This window comes from Mytilus trossulus, unplaced genomic scaffold (assembly GCF_036588685.1).
Source record: "Mytilus trossulus isolate FHL-02 unplaced genomic scaffold, PNRI_Mtr1.1.1.hap1 h1tg000085l___fragment_1__unscaffolded, whole genome shotgun sequence".
NCBI classification, from domain to species: domain Eukaryota; kingdom Metazoa; phylum Mollusca; class Bivalvia; order Mytilida; family Mytilidae; genus Mytilus; species Mytilus trossulus.
Window position 1 is genome coordinate 1,820,147 of NW_026963295.1, and position 8,628 is coordinate 1,828,774.

Consider the following 8,628-nt stretch of genomic DNA (forward strand, 5'->3'; position numbering starts at 1 on the left):
ATTATTTGAAATAAAAGATTTTTGCATACGAGAAACAACATTGTATTATATAATTAGCATGAGAAGTAAATCAGACCAAATGAATGAAAAAAACTTTTAATGGCGACAACCACCCATATCCAGGTTACGTCGCCGAAAAAGAAAAGTATATTAATAATAAAAATAACGATGTCAATTTCATGATGTTATAGGATTAAAGTTAGAAAGAATCTTAAGCACGATTCACGTTTCCCCATGTATAGAGATTAAAACAGATTTATAATTTTTATTTTTAAATAAAATTCTAAAATACAAAAGCATGGCATTTTGTTTTTGTTTTAAAAACAAAAACAAAAAATACTTCTTTCCCGACAAAGTTATTTGCCACATGTGCACGACTTTGATTTGCGCCAACTAAATGACTAATAAGTTAGAGTGTGGTCAGATTGCTACGCCATGACTTCATCAAAAACTACCTTGACCAAAAACTTTCACCTGAAGCGGAACGAATGGACAGACGAACGAACGAACAAACGGACGAACAAACGGACCCACAGGCCAGAAAACATAATTCCCCTCTACTATCGTACGTGGGGCATAAAAATAATTTCCCGATTTTTAATGTCTTCATATATGAAAATAAATTATGAAAAGTGCACCACAAGAAATAATAAACAGTATAGAGATACGGGTACAATACACATTATAGATAATTTGTCCGATCACCTGAAAAATAAAATTGGTTCCAAAGACAAAAAACGCTACGAAGTATTAGATTCAATTTTCGGTTCTACCGGACTTTTCACAGCCCAATTTCAAGATGAGTTTAATAAAAAAAAAAAAAAAGCAACAAATCCATCCTTCAACACGTACTTAAAAAAAATATATATATAAATGTGAAATAAATATTTAAAAAAATATATATATTTTAGTCACTTATTAATATGAACATTCGATATATTGCTCCAGTGACCGTGCGAAATTTATTATTTACCAAAAAATTACACTTGAGAAAATACTTCTTCATTGTGAAAAAAAATATTAATACAATTTCAACAATTCATTTATTAGAACCCAACTTTACCAAAACTATAAGCATGATAAGTCTTATATCTGGCAAGAACATCCCTATTTCATGTATTTAGCGGACAAGCAGTGAAGTTATTCTTTTTGCTGTAACTGCATATACGAAGAAAGAAAACTCCCGAAATTAATTTGAAACTTTGATACTCAATACTTTTCCAGCAAAATATCCACATCCCTTGGGACGTCCAGTGACATATATATAACATGCATGTCGGAACAGAAAATTTGGCATACAGTACTTTCAGAACGATGTTTACATTATAAAACATTATACCCAAAAATTGTGATGACGAATTCCTTCCTTTGTTCGAGAACAATTTTATTTAAATAGAAATCTGTGATTTTACTTTGTCCATTACTTCGACGAACCAGAGCAAGTTAAATATCGACCTGTATTTAATTCAAATTTGTTCTCTTCTTCTTCTTTTGGTATACAATAGTCCATCGACATCCCATGATAACATACTGTTGTCATACGAGGACTAGTCTATTTACAAAACTGTTAACCCAAATTAAACAAAATGCATGTTTCTTTCTTATGCATGGTTAATGTATATAATTTTAAATTGCAACTATCTATTATAGTTCCGTAACTTTCTATCAAAGCGTATAAAAGAATGGTCGATAAGTGCGTATATTTTTGTTAAATCAATATTTCTTGTAAATTTCAAACTGTCCTTCACTTTTGACAACGAGTAATTACATGTCCCCAGATTTACCATTGGAAAAAATGCATGTGTAAGCAGATTTTTATTTTATCAAATCTCTTTTTGGAATTATTTAGATTTTTATAAATAATATTCTTTACACCAGAAATGTTATTTATAAACAGTAATGACTAGTGTATCACTATCAGCCACGCAAGACAGAGATGTATATATTTATCAAATGATTATACACCTGAATGATAGTTTCAGTCGTGTACACTGATGGATACGCTCAGAAGTGAAACTATGCATGAACTTGCAAGTCCGACAGGAAATCGCTTGAATACCTGGCCGTGTCACCTCACAATACATTTGGGAGTAATACATTTAGCCATGCTGGTGATCAGACAAGGGAAGGTCTGAATTTATTTTAAAAAGTTTATTACATAAAAGAATTATGGACAAATTAGGTTTTTGAAAACAATTTTCACGGAACGTCAGGGGTAATACTTGTACAAGTTAATTTTATTTACTTTACATATCAGTAATATAAGTAAATAAATAATGTTTGAATAATCTCCCGTTAATTTTGTCTGTAGTGTTTTTGTTGATTGTGGTTTGTCATATATTTGTTTGTTTGTAGCTCCTGTATACTAGTATTATATAAACCAATTTGTCATCACTGTTGGGTTTCTCGTCTGAATTTTAACATTAACTCTGTTAGGTGCCTCTTTCCAAGCCGAGCCTTTTATAGGGTCTCATTATGAAGTTTTTGGTCATTAATGAAGGGTGTGCAGTGACCCATTATATAGTGGCTAACAAGAAAATCACTTGGTCTAGATGGTTTAGGGTTTATAGTTATGATAGTCGTCTCATCAAAATTCAAACCCAGTGGCGGATCCAGGGGGAGGGTTCAGGAATTGGGACATTAAGTTGGACCCCCTTTGTCCTGGGTTGGGAACCCCTTTTTTGAGAAGGCTGGATCAGCCCCTGATACCATATCTCCTTAGAGACGACATCAAAAGATCGATGTAGGATAAAAAACTTAAATCAAATAGTTTGGGGGTGGGGGTGGGGGGGGGGGTCAACATTGCTGCAAGTTTTAATTTTTTCCAAATTAAGTTAAGAGGGGGGGGGGTCAGTGAAAAAACTATGTGAATTAAGTTTTTTATCCTTCATTGAACTTTTGATGTCGTCCCTTAGGCAAAAATAAAAATTATGTTTGTTTCCCCTCCCCCACCCGGGTCAAAAAATTATGTTCCATAAACAATCGAAATTATTTTCGTTCCCAAAAATCATGAAAATAATCTTTTCTATTTTTGAAAAGTGTTGAAGGCAAAAGGATTGATCATCTCAAACAATACACTCAAATTCAGCACAAACAACTCAAAGGATGCACTGACTGGACAAGTCAATTCATTCATGTAACCATGCTATGACAGCCAGTTAAAAAAAAATAACCTCAAACTTCCTGGTCTGTTTACAAGGGTAGACCATTGGGATGGGAAACAGACATTCTTTAAAATGTGGCCTTATTCATATTTTTTTTTATTGAAATTCTGTAATAAGAAGATTTTACTAGTCTATAAGTATCACATATACTTTACATTATCAATAATCCATTAAAAAAAAGTCCAGTCAAAACAACCATGCCAGACAGAGATGACAAATAATGTACACTTTACAGTTCTTCCATACCCCAAATTTATGGTTAACCGTTTATAGAAACCATGGTAACAGAGAAACAGACTAAACATAAAAAACATGAAAATGGTGTCATGGTCAGATGAAATTAGCTAATAAAAAATGTCAAACATGTTCACCTTACATTCGTTCCATATGCCAAAAATAGTGATCCTATACATGTACAATGTAGTTAATAGCAATTCAAAACATTGATGACCTTCTGCTGTTGTCTGCTCTGTAGTCGGGTTGTTGTCTTGTTGGCACATTCTCCATTTCCAGTCTCTAATTTTATTACAAAGTATATGAGAAACAAACCTTTAATCCACTAACATGTTTAACCCCACCACATTATTTATGTATGTGCCTGTCCCAAGTCAGGAGCCTGTAATTCAGTGGTTGTTGTTTGTTATGTGTTACATATTTGTTTTTTCGTTCATTTTTTTTACATAAATAAGGCCGTTAGATTATTTTACATTGTCTTATCGGGGCCTTTTACAGCCGACTATGCGGTATGGGCTTTGCTAATTGCTGAAGGCCGTACGGTTATCTATAGTTGTAAATGTTTGTGTCAGTTTGGTCTATTGTGTATAGTTGTCTCATTGGCAATAGTACCACATCTTTTTTTATATACTAACCATGTTAACATTGTAATAATCTTAATCACCTAAATTATCCATGAAATAAAGTCAAGGTCAGGTCAACCTAACCTCATAGACAAGTAGACCTTGCAAGATACTCATATACAATAAAATGTATCCAATTACATATAATTAAATGTACAGTATAAGAGATCACTTCACTGATTAAATAACAGTATATTTTACATGCAGTCACTGAATCATGAAAATGAGGTCAAGTGCAATGGACATGATGATATAATGACAGACTGAAACATCATAAGTATTAGCTACTAGTACATGTATCTGAATACAAGACAAGAAACATCCAGCTCTTTTAGCTTTTAAAATGTAAAGCTAGCTTTTAAAATGCAAAGCTCTATAAAAATAGCTTACATCATCCCCCTTAGACTGTAATACATATTTCTTGCATACAACCAACTTTCATGACTTTCGTGTAAGGCGAGACAAAATAAAATGATACTTTGAAGTACATGTATTTTTTAATATGTTCGACTACTACATGTACATGTACTAGTATAAAATGCCAGTTTTAGAAAGAACAGTAATTTAGAAGATTATCAAAATACATGAAGATACATCATTGTACATTCAGACTATTATAACTACAAATGTATACAGCAAGCTGTCATTTGACTCTAACCAACAACTGTACCAGGGCTGTAAAGCTTGTCTAGGTTGGTGAAACTTCCATCATCATGCATATGACACTAAATAATAGTGACGGACCGTGACAGACCCTCATGGAAGGTCAAGAAGGTTTAACACACCATGGTGGTACATGTAGCCAACAGTAGCAATGGCAGCATAGAAATTCTTATTATATCCAAATTCTTTATTATTTTAAATGAATAATTATCCAAGGTGAATTCAGATATATACATGTATGATCATGATGATGCACTTTTAGTATTGACAATGATTGCAAGATAATCACAGAAACCATGAATTTCCATTATTCCAATTTCCTACATTTTTTCCTATGAATTGTAAATTTGCTTTTTGTTCAATTCACAATTTCCTTTTTGTACAATCAGAACATCACATCAACATCATGGCATAATGCTGTTAGCTTTATCAACCTTATTTCCAAACGCAATAAGTAACTCAAAATTATGAATGAATCCACCATTTCACAATTTACAGCTACAGGTACAAATGAGGTACATGTACCGTATTTGAGTAATTTAGTGACACTATATTTCCTATGTATACATGATATATGCCCCTTCATAATCTGGCTGGGAATCATGCTCAAACCAATGTGATATCTTATCTACAAAAAAAGTATACATTAAGAATTAAGTATTTATTACATGTATCTAAAATTAAATAAGTCAATAGCATTAATACTATTTCATATATAACTACATGTATTTGATTTGTCACAATTGTAGTAATAATAATTCAACAAATTCTTTTAATAATACTTTTTTATTTTAAAATAGAATTTGTTGAATATTACTACAAACATGACAAAGCAATTAGTATGTATAGATTATATAGATTATAACATGCCCTTTTCCATATTGGCCCTGGTATTATCCCAAGACTCTCATATTGGCCTCGAGGCTTTAGCAGAGGGCCGATATGGGTCGAGGGATGATACCCGGGCCAATATGGAAAAGACATGTTATAATCTGTTTATCACATATTTCAGTTCTGCAGAAAAGAGAAAAAAAAGGTCAATTATAACAATTTAATGAAACATAAAATGTAAAATCTTGAATATTTTATCACAAATGTGGCATTAAGGAGGCAATGACGTCACATCGTTTGGAATCAGGGCACAATATTAATATATACTCTTTTTTTGCCCCATGCAATTTTGAGGTTATTGCATATGCAAAACTTAAGGTATTCATTACAAATACATGAAATATGTGATAAATTATAATTATTGTACATCACCCACCAGTGGCTATATAAATAAGTACATCATCATCATAACATGTGAAGATTGGTTGGTTATGGGTTATAAAAAAATCCAGTGACAAATATTTCATGCAAATTTTAGGACGTGACAGTTATCAATACATTATTAGACATACAATACAAAGAATTCCAAATTTTTCTATACTTGATAATCAGCATAAATTTATTTATTTATTAAACTGTGAAGACAATCAGGTCCTTAATGCTGTTGGTAAATTTATAAAAGTGAATCGGAGTTAGTAATTGTATTGTATCTGTATGTCAAAAAAATGTTTGTATCTATGCAAATCAATATTCTTTTTTCCCCTTATTCATGTATGCTCTGTGTGCCCCTTGTGGGCCCTTAATTGGAAATAAAATATGTTCTGTTCTATAAATATGTAGGGTTACTCGATCAGGGGGTTAGGTCTTGTAATAGGCCATCCCGCACAACCAAACCATTGTGAATACCCCACATGTTAGGCAATAAACAGGTGTGGATCCAGCCCTTTATAAAAGGGGGATTTAAACCAGAGTTTATATGTACCTAAGTCCTTTTCAAATCATGCATTGATCTTCCAAAAAAAGAGGGGGTCCAATCACAGGAACAATTTTTTAACAACCCAAATTCTTACTTTGCCTTTGAACAAGTTACTGTGCAAGAATCAATGTTGTGTATAAGAAAGTCGATTCATACCTGTATGCACAAATGTAACAAATGTAAACATTTTCCCTTCAACTGTTCAATTTCTTGGCCGGATCAATGATTATTCTCATGTCTGATAGGCATGTTCTACTCACCAATTGTTATTTCCAGTTCAGCTATAAATATTGTACTGCAGTGTCCATCTACCATGTCAACGATTTTATGCAAAATAAGTTTGCCATTTGCAGCGCTGACAGACACTGCCGACATGCAGAGGTATTTTAATAAAGAGGATACGGTAACGTTAAATCGTTTACGGGCGTAGAATTATTTTCCGTTTTTAATAAAACTTGTCAGATTTGATTGATTATCGTCGAAAAATTTCCCTAATGGATAGTAATTCAAATTAAACCAGCTTTATTATGCTGTATTCATGTAATATATATAACCTGGTCTTTAAATGTACTTCAGGTACACTGACGTATAAACATTTTTTTTTGATAATTTATCAAACCTATTTCAAATATGTAAATTGAATGATTTCATAAGCCTTTTTCCGCTATATAAATATTCAAACTTTATTTTTTAACGCAGTCTTCTGAAATGTAATGATTTTTTTTATTGAGGCTCTCGAATTATAGACACATTAAAAATAAAGATGAAAAGTCAAACTCATGAGTCTGGCAAAAATTAAAAACAGACAATAAACGGAAAACGATAAAAGATATAGTTTTTCCCTGCCTCAAATTTTATACTCAAATGCAATTTATATAGCTAACATTAAAAGTTAAATGAGAATGCATTCATTTACAATTATATTAAAAAATGTTACATCTTAAATTCAATTAAACATATTAAGATTACGTTTTCAAGTGTTCACGGCCGACATCCGTAATTATTTAATAAGGGTGTAAAAATGATCTGTTGCGTCAAGATGACACATTTTTCACCACTTCAGTCTGTAATTGCATAAACATGTATTGCAATCACTTGTTAACCATAAAATATAAAGGCTCAGGTGCTTGTATTCAATAAATAAATGTTATTTAGGCAATCTGTTGATTTTTTTTAGTCAATTCGCGGCGGTTTGTGCAGCAGTATGTCTTTGAGATACTTTTTAAAATATATAACAAAAAATGTTAAATTATTAAATAGGAAGAAGTAAGAATTCAAATTGAGTATTTTTTTATTTAATTAACATGATTAAAGGGACGTGATAGACTCTCAGTTAACATAAACCGTCTTCTTTCTATTTTTTTATTTTATTCTTAAAAGGGGAGCAACCCCTGATAACCAACGGGAAAGTTTAACTCGTTTTGTGTCCGAATTATTAAAATCTGAACACGACTGGACACGGTCTGACAACATCTTGACGTAACTTTGGATCCATGGTCTGTTTTGGTCTGACACAGTCGTAACGGATCTAAACAGCTCGCTAGAAGATTCAGTCTGATTTATCTTGACATGCCTTAACGGACTGATTTACCTAATGAGACCATCGATCGGAACGGGTAACTTAACGATCTGACAAGTCGTGACGTTTTCCTCTAGCGGTAAATCCAGTCAATTAAGATATGATCAGACCAAAATGACCGTTTCAGACTGAAATCGTGCTACTAGTGATAGAATCTTATATATTTAAATTCAACATACCAACCAATAGTTCTATTTTAACAACATTGATTAAATCTCCTGTCTTGAACTATTTGAGATTTATCTTCATTGTAAGTCATATTTTGAACGAACGATTAGGCTAACAACATAGAATTGTTTCCATGCAATGCAACTGTTATTTCAACAACAAATAATATTGAATACGACTGAATAAAATGAAAACAAGTACGTGTACTGCTTGTATCAGGAAATTTATTAAAATGACCACATTATTGATATTCATGTCAACACCGAAGTGTTGACTACTGGGCTGGTGATACCCTCGAGGACGAAAGGTCCACCAGCATTGGCATCGACCCAGTGGTGTAAATAGTTATCAAAGGTACCAGGATTATAATTTAGTACGCCAGACGCGCGT